This window comes from Prionailurus viverrinus, chromosome B1 (assembly GCF_022837055.1).
Source record: "Prionailurus viverrinus isolate Anna chromosome B1, UM_Priviv_1.0, whole genome shotgun sequence".
Lineage (NCBI taxonomy): Eukaryota > Metazoa > Chordata > Mammalia > Carnivora > Felidae > Prionailurus > Prionailurus viverrinus.
In genome coordinates, this window is record NC_062564.1 from 41,456,116 (window position 1) to 41,477,026 (window position 20,911).

Consider the following 20,911-nt stretch of genomic DNA (forward strand, 5'->3'; position numbering starts at 1 on the left):
GGCACCTATCTTTCATATTATAGATCTTTCTCTAAGACCTTCCCGTACTTGGCTATCCCATCACACTTAAAAGCAGGTCACTATAAGGCCACAGAAGCCCAGGGTGACAGGGCAGAGTTTGTTTACTGTGACTTTTACTTTAAGGTGTTTTGGTTATGTTGCTTCATTTGGGAGCTCCCAAAGTTGGTAATGTCAGGCCCTGTCTCTTGTTCTGATTGGATTTCCCAGAGAAGTCTTTTCTAATTTCCTTCCTGAAGAGTTCTATGCCTGCTTATCAGGAATCTGGATGCCAAGAGGGAGAAGAAGGACAAGACTTTCAATATTAACCTAAATTTCTACTTTAAGCCTTATTTTCAGAACTCTCCTACCTCCAATCTGTGCTGTGGTGTTCCATGGTCCAGAGACCCAAAGTTTTACTTTCTTCAGGAAACAAATCTTGAATTTTCTGCCAGGGAAAGGGAAAAAGAAATTACTCACAACATCACAACTCACAACAGAGATCCCAGGGTCTCAGACTTTTTCCCCTAATTTTAGCTCCACCTTTACTCCTACTTCCAGAGGTATCTGGTGCTATTAGGTGTGCCATGATGTACACTGGTTGTTTCTATTTCTCCACTTTTCTCTTAGTATTCAATTTTCTACAGACTGCCCAGTCAGTTACACATTCATCCATTTGCTTTCCAGCTTCCAACATTTTGTTGTTCTATTCCTCTCTAGGTCTCCTGTCTTATTGGGGAAGAAGAAGAGAACAATGTATATGTTCAGTCCTCCATTTTTAACTGGAAGTCTTCAAGATCTGCATTCTCTAGTTCATACATCCTTCCATAGAGAAAGAAAGCCTGTGCATAGGTACAGGTTTAAACACAACGTAAGAAGACAGCATTTGTTTGAGTAAGGTTGACCATTGCCACCATTGTATGATTTCTTCTGGGGGAGCCAGGAGCTCAGTGAGCCAAGTGGTGAGCTCTGTGGCACAGATTAAGAATTAAAGTCACTTTATTATTGTGAAATACATTTCATTAATTGTAAATATTTCGTTAGATATTTCTAAGGCCCTATTTTGAAAGAAAGTAAATGCATATTTTTATTAAAGTAAGAGGTGACATTTTTCTGAGCCTGGATTATATTATAAGAGCTACCTGCTACTTGTAAATGGTTCTATCTTTCTTCTCCTGGAGGTATGGCATTACCTATAAATAGCATCTTTTAAATTCTCCAGTATACAAGGAGAGAGATTTCTGGTCAACTTTACCATAATAATAACTAAACATGCTACATAATATAACCACATAATTTAGCATGTTTCTCCAAGGGGGGTTTTGCTCTCTTGAAGTGTGACTGTGTCTTATCTCACTATCTGGTTTTTGGTTAGACGAGACCAACAGAATAGTTGGAGAGAAATAATTTCTTGTGAGCCCTTCCAGCTGGGGATCTCCCATTTTGTCCTATCCCTACAACAAATTACTTACAGAGACCATACCTCCCATGATGCAGCGGAGCATTTCCCAAGTTCCCATGCTGTTGACTTCCCAAGCCTTGATGTCCCTCTGAATGGATATAGAAAGTTTGGGAAGGAGGGTTGGGATGAATGGAAACAGGATCCATCCAAAACCAACCAAAGTAGACCTCACTTTAAAGTTAAAGAATTACTATTTCATTTCCTGGATGTTAGGAATCAGAAGGAAAGCAATGAGGGTTGATATATATGAAGTTTTCCAAATTCCTTTCAGGAGGTTTTTATTTTATAAAGCAAAATTTAGGATCGGGGTGTTGGAAGTTCTTTGAAAAATATGGGTCATCATCTATGTGTATGTGTGAAATACATTTTTAGTCAAAATATTTATTTAAACATTTCAACTGATAATTTGTTCCTTTTGGAAAGAATTGTTTTGCTGCATGTGAACCTCGTGGGAAAAGATGTTGAAAAACTGAGTTCATTTTACACATTTCCAGCTCACATTTTGCCTCCCTCATCCACATGCTATTATTTCTATTGAAAACTCTCTTTACACCTTCATTTGAGACAGAAACTGATACACAACACTAAAACAATTTCAACAGATGTCAATACCAAAGTCAAGAATAAGTACACTCGGTATATTTTCTGAATCAATAAAAATGTTATTATTAATAAAAGACATTCGCAGTTTGTAAATTTTCATTTTGCAGAGCAGGAAGCCAAAGTTCTGGATAATTAGTTTAATACAGAACACTTGGAAGCTGGCTTGGGAAGGAAGGTTTGCCTCATTCCAGACTGAGCCAGGGACCTTCAGTGAGCTCCTTTCTGGTGCTGTTTCTCAGTGTCTTCATTGTGAAGGGACTGGGGGTTGCAAGAGCTGCTCTTTGCTCTCCCCTGGGCAGCACCATGAGAGGTGAGGCCAAGAAAAGGCTATTTAGGCACTGGAGGGCTCTCTAACCATTGCTGAGTGTAAGCAACCTTAAAGTACTGATCTCTGTTTGCCTCAGCTGGGGTGAATTAAGTTACTTAAAGGCTTTCCTACTCTTTTTCAGGTTGTCAGATTCAGAGGTTTGAGTATAGTATTTTGTTTTAAAAAGCATTTCATCTGTAAGACTCCTTTTTAAAAGGTGGTATTGAAATAGCAGTTTTCTGCCCAAGATTAATTGGTGAATCCTCTCCCCAATTAACTAAGGCAAACTTCAAATTTGCATTACTGCTGCCCTTTTCAGAATCCAACAGCACTTCTAAAAAAAGCATTCAATGGCTCATTTCAGCTCTACCTAAACATCCTTACAGCACAAATGTTATTTTTGGCTCAGGGTATATTCTTTCGGCTATCTCTCCAAAGCGTCCCCGCCCAGCCTGCGGAAACTCAGCTGTGCTGAGTGTATTCAGGCCCCTTCACATTTGCATGTCTATCATTGCTCGTTCACTGCCCCAAGGCCCCAACATGTATTTTCCAATGGCGGCTTTGTTTTTCAGAACCACCGCAAATCGGGACTTCCAACTTCCTTTCTGTCTTGCTGCTTCAAGTGTGGTTGAAACACCTGTTTCCAATGGATTCCTGAAACCTTTGCCTTCTACTTATAGGAGTTTCACCTTCACTACTTGCTGAGATGGCCATTTGTGGGGGCAGTGCTTGAATTTTCCTCTTGGCAAAGTCATCAGAAGCTACCTCAAGTTTTAGGTGATATTATTTGATTTAGCACTCCTTCCTACCTCATTAAAAAAAAGGCTGGATTGCCACGTGGATGGGGGAATAAAAAATACTTGTCTCGTTAGCTTTCTCTTTATAAATTTAAAATTTGTCCAAAGTCTACATGTAAAGTGATTGATAATATTGTGAAACCAATTTTCAGCTCAGACTGTAAAACATCACCATGTTTAAGGAGATGAATTAAAGTCTACTGCAATTATTTATTCCACATTTTGACAGGTCCACTTACAAAAGCGTTGGGGAAGACTCAATGTGAGTAGATATGTTTGTTCTGACTTGTGTGGTTATATATATGTGATATATGTGTCTGTATGTATACGTATATTACAAATGTTATATGTATGTATATATATTTGAACACATGCACATTCATGATTACTTATATTCATTGAAGACCAAAAAAAAAAATCTTTCATTTGTTCTTTAAAATCTCTATTTAGGGTCCACACTTAGGTTGACTCATCTGCAGATCTACAAAGTGCATACCTGAATTTGATGCTTCAGACCTGAGAATAAGACAACCCATTATTTTTATTTCCATGTTAATGAATGAATTTTTATCTTTATCATTAATAACTTCTTTATCATTCAACTACTTGGAAGCAGACCCAGGCTTTGTGTCTTCTGGCTTTTCCTGCCCTTGTCTCCTTGTTCCCAGCTTGGTGGCAACCCCACCCCAAAGCTGTGATCATTTTTCATGATATATATATATATATATATATATATATATATACACACACACACATATATATATACGTATATATATATAATTTTCATTGAGTTAGAATTTCAATAACAAGAAGATAATTGTGAAGCAAATTATAAAATTCAGTTAACATAGGTAATATTTAGATGTAAAAACAGTTTAAAATGGCTTATACTTATTGAGTTCAGTGAACTTAAATGTGTTGTAAAATTTTGGATTCCTGCTTTTTCAATGATTTTCCTTCATCACCCAAGAAGCTTTATTCACTTTATTCACTTTTCCTCAGAAGGGTGGCAAATTTGTATTTGGGCTAGTTTCAGCAAATCACTTTTGGGTTTCTGGGTAAATTGTATGTAAAATATTTACTCTATGGAGTCACCCAAGAGAAATGGTACACATTACCATTTTTGGACATTTTGTGATTATAGCCAGAGAAAGTGAAAATGAGTAGTCTAAGGAAAAATTTTAAAGCCTCTACTACCCACATGAATGTGACATTCAGGCATTCAGACTGGAGATCCCCCAGTTCCCTGGCATCTCTGGGATGCCCAGAGGGACGCCAGTGCACATATTCAAAGTTTGACCTAATTTCCCCTGGGTGCCCCTTTCCTTTTCCTTCTGGATAGCAAGATTTTCTCTTTAGGGTGGCTCTAGTCCCTGAATTCACCACACTAGACAGTTATCACTCTCTCCAAATATATATATATATATATATATATATATATATATATTTTTTTTTTTTTTTTTTTTTTTTTTCCTAAGCTTAGAGGGAGGTGGGCTGTGGGAAGGAAGAGTTAGGACTATGTAAAGGCAGAATGAGAGAGCCAAGCAATCTGCTGGAAAGACTATGTTCCTAAGAGAATTGGCCATGCCTGCAATAGCTCCTTGGGAAATGCTTCTAAACCATGCGGGGGCCAGAGATGGGATTAGACACAGCCTCGGCCTGTGGCTGCACAGAATGTTCATTCAGTTCAGGGTTATTTCTGCCCCCTTTTCTCTGGGGAGTGACCAGGAGAGAGGGCAATGTGTCACCGTGTTTCCCAAGGAGCAAACAGTGGAGGTTGCAAGAGGTGAAAGGTTAAACACTGGTGTCAATAAAGTGAAGGGGATTTTTTGGGAGGAGGAGCAGGTCAGCAGGGAGGTTGGAGAGAAGGTGGGGGGAGGTGAGGGCCTTGGCATGCCTGTCCCAGAGTTGAGAGAAAACAGACTGACCGTTCCTCCCTCCCCCCCCTAACTTTAGACTCTACCTTTGTTCACTAGTGGTTGTGATTCCATCCACGCCTTGCCTTCTTCTGCTTCATGGTTTGACATGGCCTCAATGCCATAGCATTATACATAGGATGTTCACAGAGATGCCTGCTAAATTATCCTGACCCGGCCTAGACTTTGGATCCTCTGGAAACATTATGCTTTTGGAATTGCTTTCAGTATTGGGGCATAGTTTTTCATATTGCCCTGGTGATTGCTAATTTTCCTATATTAAAGACAGGGTTGATTTTTTGGAAGAAGCCCCAAAATGATCAGTTATAAAATCTGAAAAAAATGGAGAATGAAGCTGTGGCTTATTGAAAATGAACTACCTTCTTGAAAATCTGGGTTATTAAAAATTAATATTTTTTGTGCTTCTCATATATATTATTTTCTGAAAACATTCCAAAATAATGTCGCTAATTGTTAGTATATTTGGGGTAAGTGTATAGCTTCTCTAAGTGAGTGGTCATTCTGTGGGGACCAGTTAACTTTCCGAGTATTTGTTTAGAAACAAAGACTGTTTTCTTCTCCTAGCATCATATCCCTCATCATGGACTCTTCCTGGAGAGCTGAAGAGAGGCTCTGCTCAGAGCTTATGTGAAAAACAAACGAACAAACAAACAAACAAAACAAAACCCAGTTACCTCTAGGACCATATCCAGCTTGGTTGGCAGAATCCTTTTTTTAAAGTTTTTAATGTTTATTTATTTTTGAAAGCACGACAGAGCTTGAGCAGGGGAGAGGCAGAGAGAGAGGGAGACATAGAATCTGAAGCAGGCTCCAGGCTCTGAGCCATCAGCACAGAGCCCGATATGGGGATTGAACTCACGAACCGTGAGATCATGACCTGAGCTGAAGTCAGATGCTTAACCAACTGAGCCACCCAGGTGCTCCCAGAATCCTTTCTCAGAGAGATCTGCCACATAAGTCAAGTGGAGAAAAGTGCACTGTGTTCTGGTGGTGAGATGGAGGCAGAAATCCCCATTAGGGGACCTGGCTGGGCTTGGGTCTACCTAGGGGCTAATTACTGATTTATATATTTGGCAATGTCAACTCGATGTTCTGACTGAATTTAAGACCTCCCCACTTTGGGTTAGATTCTTTTACTCTAAAGTAGAAAAAAAAAGGATGATTTCTCTCCTGGTGCTGTGGGGATGGCTGTGAGATTCTTTGGGCTCAAAGAGGAAAAAGAAAGAAGCAAACAGAAAATCATTAGGAAGGATAAAAGAGAGGAAAACAATACAAAGGGCTGGCAGGGAAAAGGTGGGAAAGGAAACTGATGGGAAAGGGAAAGGAGAGGAGAGAAAAGAGAGGAAGAAAGTGAAAAGGAGGGATGGAAGCAAAAAGAAAGAGCAAAATGGAAAGGATGATCTCATCAGATAAGAGGCCAGTGTCAGCCTGAAGATCTCAAAAGCACTGGAGTAGATAGAGGGAGATTTGGTTTGAAAATCTTCAGGGATCTATTTTCTAAACTGTCCTGGGACAAAACCCCAATGACTGGAAGACACCAGTGTATGTTCTCTTTTGGTGTTGGGTCCTGGGACTAGAAGGAGGGGAAAGAAACTCTGCAGAAGCAGAAGTAATGGATTCCAGCCTAAGGCTTCCTGTGTGAACATGAAACCTGGGGCTGGGGGGGGGGGCAGGTGGTGAAGGTGGCAGGAGGGGACAGATTCCCAGGTGGAGGGAAAATTTGTGTCCAAAGTGGGATAAAACTCCAAGGTGCCTGAAATCACACACACACACACACACACACACACACACACACACATTTAAATTTTGAAACACATTAATTTTATTTACGATAGGGCAATGTTTTTAAAAATCCCTATAAAAACAATCAAGATAGAAATACCATTTCATAGAAATACCTTATATTACCGTGATGAACCCATGTGTGTCTATGCCTGGCTCTCACCTTCAAAATGTGTAAGCCACTCTGTGTGTGTGGACCCTGGTGAACCATAGAGGGTCTTTTGACTTTGTTTGTTGCCAACACACCATCTCATAGCAACCTTCTATTCCCAACCCCAAATGAAGACATGCAGCTTCTACATGGTCTGATACCCTGACACTGGGATGGAGCATTTAAAGTGAGACTGTCCTGGGAAATAAAGGAATGTATAGACTTCCCCATTTAGGTCTTAGTGATTCAGCCACAAACCTACTTCCTTCCTTCCAGAGAGGAGGCACAGGTGCTCTCACTGAGAAGGAGGTCTGGTTCCCTCACAGAGAGGAGCCCCCTGTCCCCTTACAAGGAGGAGGTATGGTCCCCTCATGAGAAGGAGGCCCCTGTCCTTTCCCAGAGAGGAGGTCCAGGTTCCCTCACTAAGAAGGAAGTCTGGTCCCCTTACAGGGAGGAGGCCCCTGTCCCCTCACAGTAAAGGAGGTTCCCATCTCCTCACAGTGAAAGAGGTCTAGTCCCCTCACAGGAGCTGACAATTTCTGGTCTGTGTAGAAATGGAAGCTAGGGTTGACCCCAAGGGACCATGGGTCCTCAGAACAGATTTCCTTTTCCTTTATTTCTCCAAGTAAGGAATCAGAAGAACCTGGAAGGGAACTTCCCCTAAGAGCTTCCACTGGATGGCTGGGTGTGGAGCTTCCCTCTGTTTGCACAGACCTAAGGAAGGCAAAGGAGAGGCGGAGAAGCCGGCTGGTTGGCCTGAACTCAGGAAGCACTAACAAGATGCAAACATCTCCCTGCCCCCCTCGTGCCCCCACTTCCCACCCCTTGCACCACCCCCATCCTGCTGGTAACGCAGGGTGTAATCTTGCCTCTAAACACAGAATTACAGAGACCAGGGGGAAAAAGCCCCGAAAGGAATAATTAATTTCTGCTTCCTCATGCAAATCCTTTGGCCAGTCATTTAAGGTTCAGAGCAGGACCAATTCAGCTCCTTGTGCAAATTCCAAGCTGAAGGCATTTAGAAAAGACTAGAGAGTGAGAGGAGAGAAATTGAATGGATTTACTTTTCTAAGAACCAGAATTAACAAAGGTTCCATTTTCCATGGTTATGGGTCTGGCTAGACAGCCCTCACTGACAAGCTCTCCAAACACATGTGCTGGCCTGTTGAAAAGGCCTCAGTGTTGACTGACAGATAATTGAAGTGACAAATTGTTTCATTGTATTTGGCAGGGAGAGTGCTGTATTAGATAATTATGGGGAACAGAGGAGCTCTGGGGTCTCAGGTCACAAGACATGCCTGACCCTATTTTCTGAAAACTCTGAATGGAGTTCTCGGTCCCAGAGGACCTGAGTGTGAGGCTGTCTCTCTTTTTGTTGGTGTTGAGGTTTTTTTCTTCCCTTTACCTCCCCCTCCGCCTCCAGGCCCCGCCCCTTCCCCCTTTTCCGATCTAATGATTAAGAGCTACAGAATACAGAGACCTCCAGAGCTGAGGGAACAGGGCCCGCTCTCGCCCCCACCCCACCCGCCCCAGCTCCTTGCCTTTCAGGGAGACAGCTTGTGGATTTTATCCATGGCAGCAAGTTTGCAAACTCTTCTTCTTATGGGCTGCCCACGGTGGCCGCTCCTGGAGGGAAGGTGGCTGGGAACAAATGGATCACTTTCAGGTGGCTGTGGGGCTGGAGCTGCTTCTGGGCAGGGTAAGGGGAGCAGAACTGTTCTGCGTGCAGTCTGGCCACATGGGGTTTCCTGTGTCCTTACTTCTTCCTGACCTTAGTTTTCCTGAAGGAAAATCTGGGGACAGGAGAGACCTCAAGATTACTGGGTAGTGCAAGCATCTCCTTTCCCATCTGAGCCCCAGGGGTCCGTGCTGTTTGTTAGTGGAGAAAGACGGCAAAACTTGAGTTGTGGAACTCCCCATCCGGTGCTCTTTTCTCTGAACCACGGTGCCACCTGGGAGGTAATTTTGAAAATGTATGAGAGTAGGGGTGCCTGGGTGATTCAGTCGGTTAAGTGTCCGACTCTGGCTCAGGTCATGGTCTCATAGTTCTTGAGTTTGAGCCCCGTGTCTGGCTCTGTGCTTACAGCTTGGACAGCCTGGAGCCTGCTTGGAGTCTATGTCTCCCTCTCTCTCTCTGCCCCTCCCCCGCTTATGGTCTCCTCTCTCTCTCTCTCTCTCTCTCTCAAAAGTAAATAAACATTAAAAACAAAACAAAACAAAATAAGAAAATGTACTAGAGTAAAATACAAATAACAATGTCCCCCCTGCCTTCCTAACTTCCCTTTCTGGGAATTATCCTTCAAGAGATTGGAAGCAGCTTCACACCAACAATATTTAGCCTCAGGTATGGCTAGTGTGGAGTGGGGACAGAGCTTGCCCTGTGTCACACCACCTCCCCCACCCCCAAACCCTCAGGGCAGTTATTCTTAGGGGCAGCGGGGAGAGACCCTCAGAATATAGAGGTCCCTGGATGATTCAGTGTGGAGCCAGAGCAGTCTAGACAGGTTGGGTAAGGAGCCTCCTATGTCCTCTTATAGGGGAAAGTGAATGCAAGGTTTCTGCCACTGGCACCATAGCCTTTGGTGGGAGAGGGAGACCATAGGAGATTGGGGTGTGAGGGGTTTTAGTACAAACCTCCTTTGTTTGCTACAGAGCCTTGATGCTTCAGAAGACTCGCTTTCCTTCCAGACAGCAAGGTTTCAGAATTATGTAAACTCTCAAAATTCATTATTTTCAGTTGAATTTTCATTGCCCCCCCATGACCCTTTTTTTTCTTTCTTTTGACTTTCCATTCTTCAGTATTAATCCAGAGAATAATCTCAGAATGTGGTTTGGTTTCTTAAAAAGAAATTGTGGGGGCACCTGAAAATTTCTGCAGTGTGTGTGATAGAGTTGAAACCCATGGACTTTCTGTTTTAGAGACACAATTACTTAAAAAAAAAAAAAGCTCCTTAGTGGTTTTAAGACAGCCATTCTCTGAGCCAAAACCTAACATGCTCAATTCAGGACTGGTTTTATGAAGAAAGCTTTCTTTATAAACCCCTTTTATTGACTTGCCGAAGATATGTTCCTAAGAGAATGCATTAATTGGAGGGATCATGAGTTTGAGGGGAAGGGAATAAAGGCAGTACAGGGTCAGAGATGAATAAAATGTTTGTAGACTCGTGGAATAAGAGAAGGATATGATACAACTCTGTGTTAGAGAGTTTACAAACATGGCTGCCATCACTTCCCTCCTTCCCTGTACATGCATTTCTCACCTTAGCAAGAGGTGGAATTCAATTACCCTTCTCTTGAATCTAGATTGACCTCAGTGCTTTGCCTGAACAACAGGACAGGGTGGAAGTGACTTTCAGGGACTTCTAGAGATAGATCTTAAGCACCTGTGCAGCTTCAGTCTGGGTCTCTTAGAAGGCTAGCTTTTTGGCACACTCCTTTTTGGGGCCTGATTACTGTGCTGGGAGAAGCCATATGGAGAAGCCACATGAAGGTGCTCTGCTTGACAACCACAGCTGATCTCCAGTTGACAATCAGTATCCACTGCCAGCCACTGAGTGAGCCATCTTGGATGTTTAGTATAGTCTAGCTTTCAGGTAATTCCAGCCTTGGAGATCCAGATAGGGATCTGTCCTATTACCACTCCATGAGAGATCTTAAAGGAGAACTGCCCAGCTGATCCAGTCAACAGATGCATAAGAGATGGTAATAATAATAAATCGCTATTTTACACCACTAAGTTTTACAGTAGTTTGTTAAGCAGCAAGTTAGCCAGAATAAAAAATGAGGCTTTTGTCTCTAAAGCTTTGCTCTGGGAAGGTGCTACAGAGAGAAGGAGAAAATGAACACAATCTCCTAGAAGTAGATAAAACAAAGACCTCGGAGAATGTGACACAGGAATTCTAGGGAGCTGAAGGATATTGCCCAGCAACTTATGCAGGATGCACAGCTGGCCCCAAATGTTTTGAAGTACTAGGGAAAAGTCTTCATTTTTCTCTCCTTCCTACTACAAGGATACTTTTCCTCATGAAATAGCTGTGAAGGATTCATTATGGTAGGAATGGTAGGAATTCCCCTTATTACCTGTGGAATTAAGTCTTAACAGACTCAAAGGAAAGGGATATAATTTATGAAGTACTCAGTTCAGGGTGAGTAGAAACTAAAGACATCTTTATGGACAAAAGGTTGTGAGTGACGCTTTGCAACCAGAAGCCGGAGAGAATTGCAGAAATCCAAGGTCATCAGGAAAACAAGCTGACAGGGTACCTGTCACTCTATTCTTGGTTCTTTTAGTGTACCTGGCCCAACACAGAGCTGGATGCAGGAGCAGGTACTAGTCAGCAATATCGAAGGCCCTTGTTTTGGAGTTTCAATCTCTCCTGCTCAATGGACTTACTTCCTCTTTCCTTTTCTCTACCACTCCTCCCATCGCATCCTCTGACATAGACCCTCCCTCATGACTTAAAAGAGTTTTTTTGAGGACTGATGATGATCTCAGCCTTTTCTCTTTTACTAAACCTTCCTTGTGAAGCTAGGCTCCCATATGAACCCACATGCGACTCTGGCTAACAGGCATGCCCTTTTGAGGCCTCAGCTGTGGTCTCTGTGTCTCAGGAAGGAGACTGCATACCATCCACTTGCCACTAATTGTGTTCTGAAAGAAGAACAAAGAAGAGATGAATATTCTTTAAGAACACTTGATACAAAAAAATTCAGATTTGATAGTAGGTAGAGTACTATTCATGTTGCAGGAGGTTTTCCTTTAAATGTCCACTAGTGCATTTAAGTATAATTTTATTTAAAAAATAACCAAGGCAGCATTTCTTTAGGCCATATTTACCATGTAAAGTGAGAGGGGCAGATGTTTATAAGAAGGGGATCTAGCAGAATGTGCCTCAGTCTAAAGACAAAGGGAGTCCTTGATTGACTTCTCACAGGGGGAGACATCTTCCACCTTCTGAAGTTAAAAACAAACAGCTAAAGAGGTGAACAAGTCCAGGCTTTCTGCAGTCAATTCACTTCACCAAATACTTTTTTTTTAAGAACCCATGTGAGCCCAGTGGAATATGCCAAACAGAGAGTTTCAAATTGGTAGAGCAGGCTAGAAGAAAAGCCATCTTCAAAACTATTAACAGGGTGATACAAATTTTACTATTTTAAAATGGTGTAAGATGAGATGGTATTCTTTCATTCTTTACTCCATACTATTTCTAGAATAATAGGCTGATAATCTTAGATCTCAGGAATGAAAAATGAATTTTGCCAAATTAGCTAGGGAGAAATGTCTGGATCTGGAAAGATCTTTGCATTCTAAGTTAAACTCCTGCCTCAGGCAAATTCATTCTCAGGGTAAGGCAAAATCAAACCAAACAACCAAAATAAATAAATTAACCAGAAGAAAACCCCAAAAACAAAATCTACCACCAACAAAAACAAAAGTGAAAAAAAAAGACTTTGTGGAAAGAAACTATAAGTAGAGTGTGTGGGGGGGGGGGCACGAAATGGGAAGCTAATTCAACTTAATTCCATTCATTTCAACCCAAACCAATCCGAACCAGTCCAACCTAACCCAACCCAACCCAACCCAACTCAACTCAATTCAACCCTACCCAACCTAACTCAATCCAGTCCAATCCAATGTAATCTCATTCCATCTAATCCATTGAATATTTATTGAGTGTCTAGTATGTGCTGGCAGGGTGTTAGATTCCATAGATTTAGAGATGGGTGAGACATAGTCTCTGCTCCTAAGAAGTTCAGTTTCCAGCATCTGCAGAACACCAGACATGCATTCATACATTAGAAAAGGGCCTGGGCTAGCCCACTGCTTCCTGGCCCTCTGGGAAAGCCCTGCCCTTATGACCCCACCTCTGTGCTGTCAGGTTCAGCATGGTGCCTTCTCATCTCTGCATGGAGGGGGATGCCACTGCTCTGTGTGCATGGTTGTGGGGGGCAGTGGTGGCTAATCAGGTATACCCATCTTTTCCAGCACATCTGCTAGTGCTTGAATTTCATTAAGATCCCCTTTTTCTCTCCCCACTGTCAGTATAGCACAAAAAATAATTATTAAAGTCCCTTGCCCACTATCGAAATAAAATACAGCCAGAGAGCTAAAAACACAGCCAGCCCATTGAGAGCCGACTGAAGCTGGGTAAGACCAATAATTCAAAACAGATGAATGGTACAGCAAATACTATGGGCTCAGTATCCCAGGCTGACCCGACCTTTGAAACTTGCTGAAAGTTATCCTTGAAATTCCCCAGAAGTCCTTGAATAACTTCTGTAAAAAGGCTTATTTATCACAAAGTCATAAATAATATTTGCTAGGTATTTGCTTCATTTATCTAGAAAATGAATTAGGTTAGAAGACATAAGTTCAGGGGCTGAGCAGAGTGGGGGTGGGGTAGCCAGGGTTGTGGCGTGACTGCTCACAGTTCTGGGAAGGAACAAGGAGAAGCTGCAGAGTTCCATCTTCCATGCATGGGGGTTGGGGGTGTAAAGATAGGGCTGTTCAAGGAATCTGGTTCAATACAGCAGATTTTAATTTCATTGCTTCTATACAGAGGTGGCTGTAGACGGCTGTCAAGAGACATAGCTCTGGTAAATAATTCAAGCGATACTTTTACAATCACCAAATGGTTTCTGTGCAAGAATCCCAAAGTCCCTACCCAAAGAGTTATAGATGTTTTGTGATTGGCTTCTGTGAAAGCTGGAGGTGTCATTCATTCATTCATTCATTCATTCAACAAATCTATCCAAAGGCATTGTCTTGGTTCTGTAGGGGATATAGAAATACAAAAGACTGGGGCTCCTGGGGGCTCAGGTGGTTAAGTGTCCGACTTTGGCTGAGGTCATGATCTAATGTTTCATGAGTTTGAGCCCTGAATCGGGCTCTGTGCTGACAGTGCAGAGCCTGCTTGCAATTCTCTCTCTGCCCCTCCCGCCTCTCTAAAAAAAAAAAAAAAATATATATATATGTAAATATATATAATATATATAAATAAATATATATATATATATATATATATATATATATATATAGGACTTAAGTTACATCTTTCAAGGAATCTTTGTCAGCAGGGAGACAGGAAAATACATGTGTAAGTGACTAAATACATGATGAAAGAAAGGAAGGAGCAAATGAACAAAGAGTGAGTGATGTAGGTCTAGCACTCAAAGTACCTAAAAAACCATTGAGATCCTCAGTCAGGCCTGGAGAAAGTTCTGGAGTTTTGAGAGGAAGCATAAGAAAGACACACAGCAGGGTGTCTGGGTGGCTCAGTTGGTTAAGCCTTGATTTCTTGGGCTCAGGTCATGAGCTGGGTTCATGAGCTTGAGCCCTGCTTCTCTCTCTCTCCCTCCTTCTCTGCCCTTCATGGGATTCTCTCTCTCTCTGCCCCTCACTCACTTGTGCTCTCTCTTTCTCAAAAAAGGAAGGAAAGAGGGAAAGAAAGAAAGAAAGAAAGAAAGAAAGAAAGAAAAAGAAGGAAATAAAGAATGAAAGAAAGACAGCTTTTTAAGGTACAAAATCATTAAGGAACATTCTGTTTAAAGAGAAAAGTCTTATGGGTGCAGTGAGAGGAAACTGAACTAAAAACCCAAAAGCCCTAACTCCTCAAATTTTCTTTCTTCTCTAATCATAATGTAATTGGTTAATTTCCTCACTTTGTTATTTCAACAAATATCTAGGATACAATGTAGGAAGTGATAAAGCATCTTAGGATAGGTATAGAGAGAGCTGTAGAAACTCAGAAGGTAGAGAGATAACTTCCAGCTCATAGAGAGTGGGATGGTAAGAGGGGGCAGGATGAGAGGATTTCTGAGCAGAATCTTGAAGTAGGATTCTGAGTAGGGCAGAAGTGAATCCTTCTGGGCTGAAGGGAGTGTGAGGGGATCAAATATAGACATGTACAAGCCTTGGCCCCACATAGGCTATGAATTTAAAAAGTTGGTGGTGAATAGGGAGAGGTGGAGAAATTAGGGCTGGAAGACTCTGAATGATAGTGTTATAAGATGTAAGGAAGATTGTGTTCATAGGAATGAAGAGAAAGGGATGATCCATAGCTATTATGGAGGGTGATAGAAGTTTACAACTAATTGTGTGGGGATTGGGGATAGGAAGGAAAATGAAGGAATCCTCAAACAATAATGTTAAGATCATTTCCCATCTTGAGTGTGTGATGCTATTAAAGATAAACCTCAGTTTGAGCCTGCATGCTAGGAATTGGGGAAGGGTAGGGAAGTTAGGAAGAAGTGCCTGCTTGGATAGTATCATGAAAGGTAACCAACAATATCTTAAACTGCTGACAAATGGGGACAAAGAAAGACACTGGGGTATTTGAAGGGGAAGGGGAAGGAGCCAGTAGGGAGAGAGGTTGAATGTAAGGGAGTGTATGTGTATGCTACACATAGTTGAGGTGTAAGAAAAAGGATACGTGAACCTGCAGAAGGAAGGAATGAGATATGATGAGTGAATGTCCAGGAAGATTTCGGCAGGGAGAGGGGGAAGTTGAGAGTGCCAGTCCTCATCCTGATGAAGTCAGTGGGCAGAAAGATCTTAGGAAGTGGTGGATGCTACCCACAGGTTGGCAGGGAGTGGGGGTCAAAACCTGTGTAATGTTTTGCCTCTGTTTTTATTCTGTACATAAGGGCAACAGGTTCATCTGGGGCTGTGGCTCTGCCAATTGTCCCCTGGAGTATGGAACTCTGAATTAGGCGATGGAGTTGTTTGTCTTTACCAGGGAAGCAGGGCTTTGTGATAGGATGATGGCTAAATATTGAGAAGGCAGGTTTCTGTTTGGCCAAGAAGCTCTGCCTTGGGGTGCTCTGAAGATCCTGTCTTGTGTTTCTGTTTTTCTTCATGGCTTTCCTGTGTTAAATACCAGTGAACATCTGCTTTCTGCCTGGCTTAGGATTCTTGGTGGTGATGGATGACATCACTCAGGTGCTTCTTGTGGTTCCCATTCTTACTCTACAGCTGTAGAGCTACAAGGAAGCTTAGAGGTCAGTGGTTCTCAACCTGTCAATCCAGAAAACCACATCCAGGTCTAGTCTCCCGGCAGCTCCCAGCCAGAGAAGCCCTCCAGGTTCATGAGGGGAGCAGAGTGGTTCAACCTGACTGGTGCTTCTCCTCTCCAGCACAGATGGTGATGCTGGGCTTCAGAGAAAGAGTAGGGGAAGTGTGTCCCCAAAAAGGTCTGGAACTACTCATTTGGGGCAACCTCCAACTGGCAAAGTCATAAGTCTAGGGCTCCTGCATAGCACAGAGTAAAAGCTCAATAAATATTTGTTGAAATAACAAAGTGAGGAAATTAACCAATTACATTATGATTAGAGAAGAAAGAAAATTTGAGGAGTTAGGGCTTTTGGGTTTTTAGTTCAGTTTCCTCTCACTGCACCCATAAGACTTTTCTCTTTAAACAGAATGTTCCTTAATGATTTTGTACCTTAAAAAGCTGTCTTTCTTTCATTCTTTATTTCCTTCTTTTTCTTTCTTTCTTTCTTTCTTTCTTTCCCTCTTTCCTTCCTTTTTTGAGAAAGAGAGAGCACAAGTGAGTGAGGGGCAGAGAGAGAGAGAATCCCATGAAGGGCAGAGAAGGAGGGAGAGAGAGAGAAGCAGGGCTCAAGCTCATGAACCCAGCTCATGACCTGAGCCCAAGAAATCAAGGCTTAACCAACTGAGCCACCCAGACACCCTGCTGTGTGTCTTTCTTATGCTTCCTCTCAAAACTCCAGAACTTTCTCCAGGCCTGACTGAGGATCTCAATGGTTTTTTAGGTACTTTGAGTGCTAGACCTACATCACTCACTCTTTGTTCATTCGCTCCTTCCTTTCTTTCATCATGTATTTAGTCACTTACACATCCAGTAAATATTGATTGGCCATCTATGATAAATCATGTAAAGAGGAGATATTCTTGATGCTCTTGTAAGAGGAATGAATTAGTAAAAGATAGTCTGCCTAGTGTTTCCTTTAACCATTGAGGTAATTTGCAATAATGGCCACAAGGTTATCTCCTCCCTGGGTTTATACCCTCTTGCATCTTAGCTCGGACTCTTTTCCCACTCAAAGTCTGGGCTTTGTCACATGACTTGCTTTGTCTTCTGTGAAACCAGCAGAGGCTGAAAAGCGTATGTGCAGTGGGACTTGTCTTCTCTTGCTGTTTTTGGAGCCCTGGTACTGCCATTCATTGGAGAAACATGGGCTAGCTCTGGTGATGTGAGCCATGTGGCACAGCTGCCTCTGTTGTCCCAGCCCACCTGCCCACAACCAGACATATGAGCAACACCACCTAACTTTTACGCTCATTTGTTTTATGGCAATAGCTAACTGATAAAGCACTCCTCCTCATTATCCTTGAAAAGACTATGAGTAGTGAAGACCTAGTATCTTTCCAGCCAAAAATTCATTCAAGCACCGAGGCATGCCATAATTACAGCCCCGAAATAATTCTGCAGGGGGCAGCTATAGATCTTTTTTTTTTTTTTCCTATCATGTTGATACTTTCCTGAAAACCACTTGCTCTCTTACAATCTCTGGGCATGAAATCAACAATAAATGCTTATTGGATTCCGGTCACAGACAAGACAAGATGCAAGGTGGAAGCAGGCGTTACCAGATTCTCAGATCTGATGGGAGTGGCTACACCAGAGGCAGGGATGAGTATTTAAGGGAGCACATTCTGAGACCCTTATCAGGGAGCAGAGGAGACCTGTTGCTTCAACGAAGGAGCTTTACAGAGACTCCATTCTGGCCAACTCAGGGCACCTCTGTGGGTCACCCTGCCCCCCCCCCCCCCCCCCAGGAACTTTTATCCTTAAAGGGCCAGACACTACTATCCAGCTAAAGACACCGAGGGGAAATATCTCTGTTTGCCCCTTCAGGAGTCTTCACTGGGTGAGAGCAGGCTCTCAGCCTCCAGGGCATGAGGGCCCAGCTGAGGAGTCTGTGCTTTGTTGTACAGAGAGAACAGTTCCAGAGGGTGAGGCTGATGCCTGCTTGTGAAGTGCTGTGTGACGCTGTGGTCCCTGCATTAGTGAAGGAGAGACGTACAGGGGTAGGAAAGGGTCAACACTGTGCTTGGTACTGGAGAGAATGTAAAGCGGATAAGGAAATGATGTTGACACATAAATAAATGGTATTGATGATGATGATAGCAATACTGTGATAATAGGAGCCTCAGTTGGAATTATCATATAACCAGCTCTGTTAGTATACGTGCTAGCGCTCACAGCACTTCAAAGCTGGGTTTGCACATGTCCCGCCTTGGGTCAGCCTACATCAAGGAAATGTGGAATTTATGTTCGGTGCCCCTTTCTCTGGGTTCTCCCTCCTCCATCCTTCAGTCACCCCAGTCACCCTGACAAGCCCCTTGAATGTCCACTGCCCCCTGTCCTCAAATCGCAGTGTCCCTATCCTCTGTCATAATCCTTATGGGCTCTGTTCTCTACCAGCAGACAGTTCAGTCCAGATAAAGGCAGACCCGCTAATCTGTTGGCTCACGTGGTCCCTGTCCCGGATAACATAACTCATTACCATAGATACTTTGCAGGGTTTGTGGAGAAGGCCCCGGAGCAGCAAGGCTTGGGCTGGAATTCAGTTTGTACCTGGGGGTCATGGAGAAGAACCTGAACAGACGGGGTCTCATTAGCTCTCCAATGGTCACAAAGGTGGTCATTTAGGCTTCTTCCATGTGTCTGACACTGTCCCCTGGGGGCAGGCAGTCTGATCTGATGCAGCTGAAAAGTCACAGGCCTTGGCCTCTTGTAAGCTCTGTGACTTAACAGTTTGCTTATATCTCTGGACCTCAGTATTGCTCAACTTGAAAAATGGGAAGATCACATCTACTGTGCAGACTTGCTGTGAGCATTAGAAAGAATAGACGAAAAATGTTGACCCACTGTGGATCTCCTAGAGGCAGCCCTGGGAATTGGGGGGGTCTTATTTAAAAACTTGGGGTACGAAGATGCAGAGCACCTCAAGGTACAAGGCTGCAGACCTGACTCTGGAGCCGGAACCTGTGGGCTCAAATGCTGGTTCCTCTACTCACTAGATGTTCTATGAGAAAGATACTCTTCGGGGCCCCCATTTTCTCTTCTGTAAGGGGCAGTGGCAGTCCCTATGTCATAGGGATTACATGAGGTATTTCAGGCATGTGATGGAGCTGGCACTGTGCCCAAGGGAAGGGGATGCTCAGAGGGGACAGGCACTGGGGGTGAGGTGAGGACTTATGGCCTGGCTATTTGCCTCCCTCCTTCTCAAGTTCCTTTGGAGCTGCTGCTCTGGGCAGGGGCACTGAGGAGCATGCTGGGGGGCCTGGGTTCCTCCGCACCTGCCCCATACTCTTCAGCTCCATGAGGCAATGTCTGGGATGTTCTCAGGGTCTGATGGGTCCAAATGGATCTCCTCAGGAGCCAGAGCAACAGCCTGAGGCCTGAGAACTGCCAGGACAGCTCTCCAGGAGCGGTGACCAAGGCTCAGAGAGAGGTTTGGGATGCAGAGGAAGGCCAGGGGACTCGCCAATTGCTTGGCTCCTACTGTGTGCCCGCGGCTGCACTAGACAGTTTAGTAAACAATATCTCCATGTATCCTCACAGCCACCCACTGGGGGGGCTCATCCCTGCTGTATAGATGAGGAACCCAGCACACACTACATCCACTGTAGCAACCAGAATCCTTTCTTGGGTGGTGTGGTCTTGCAGTGGCCTGGGGGTGGCTTTAGTCAGTTACCAGGGAGAGGAAAATAGGCGGTATGAAACTTGGTTACCTGGGATCCTCTGGGGTGCGGTTTTGTGAATCGGGTCAATCAATCAACAAATACAGGCAAACTCCGACTTGCAGAACAGGTCGAGGGCAGCCTGGAATTGAGAATTGCTGTGTTTGCTGATTTGGGGCAGAGTCACTAGCACTGCCTTTAGTAAAATTGCTACTGAGACCCCGGATGTTTAAGCACCCCTCCTATCTTTTTTCCTGGAAGTCTTTTTCTTTAATTAAAAAAAATTTTTTTTTTAATTTTATATATAGAGAGAGTGCAGGAGAGGGGCCAGAGGGACAGAGAGAGAGTCTTAAGCATGCTCCACGTATGTGGAGCCCAACTTGGGGCTTGATCCCACAACTGTGGGATCATGACCTGAGCCAAAATCAAGAGTCTGATAATCAACTGAGCCACCCCTTCCCGGAACTCTTTTTGATCACAATTCTAATGTCAGTTTGTTTTCTTGGATTGTGTCTCTTTTTCCTCCAGAAAGGGTACAAAGATCTGAACAAACAAACAAAAACCGAAATATACAACCAAAACCTGAGTGAAATGCGCATCTCAGCGATTGTAGTTCTGGTTAACTGAAGCACCACTGTTGAATGTGGCTTTTCTTGTTGGTCCTGGGCATTGGCTTTTGTGTGTCTGTGCAGCATGGAGAATTTGTCACTGCCAGTGACAACCGGGGACTTGCTGGCTGAGGCGATTGTGTCTCCTGCTGTGTGTGGTCACAGTTAGCTTCCGGGGTGTCTGGGCTGTGGGATAAAGAGGCCCAGCATGTTGGTCTGTCCCTCAGTGATTTCCTGTGGGGGCAGTGGCCCTTGAAGAAGAGGATTTCACGGGGCAGGGCCACCCTTGCTCTGCCTTTGCATATTTTTTCCTCAATGAGCCCAGACCTGTGTGATGAATACCACAGAAAGGAGGCCCCAGGCAGAGGAAGAGGGGAACTTTCACCATCCCGTCTTCAGTAGCCAGTCCTCTGGGTACTAAATAGGATGCTGGTGGATCCCCAGGGCAAAGGGCCTTTAGTTTATTCATTTATTCCTTGTTTCTTCCTTTTTTCCTCTTCCTTCCTCTTGCCCTCCTTCCCTCCATTCTTCTTTCCTTCCTTCCTCCCTTCTTTC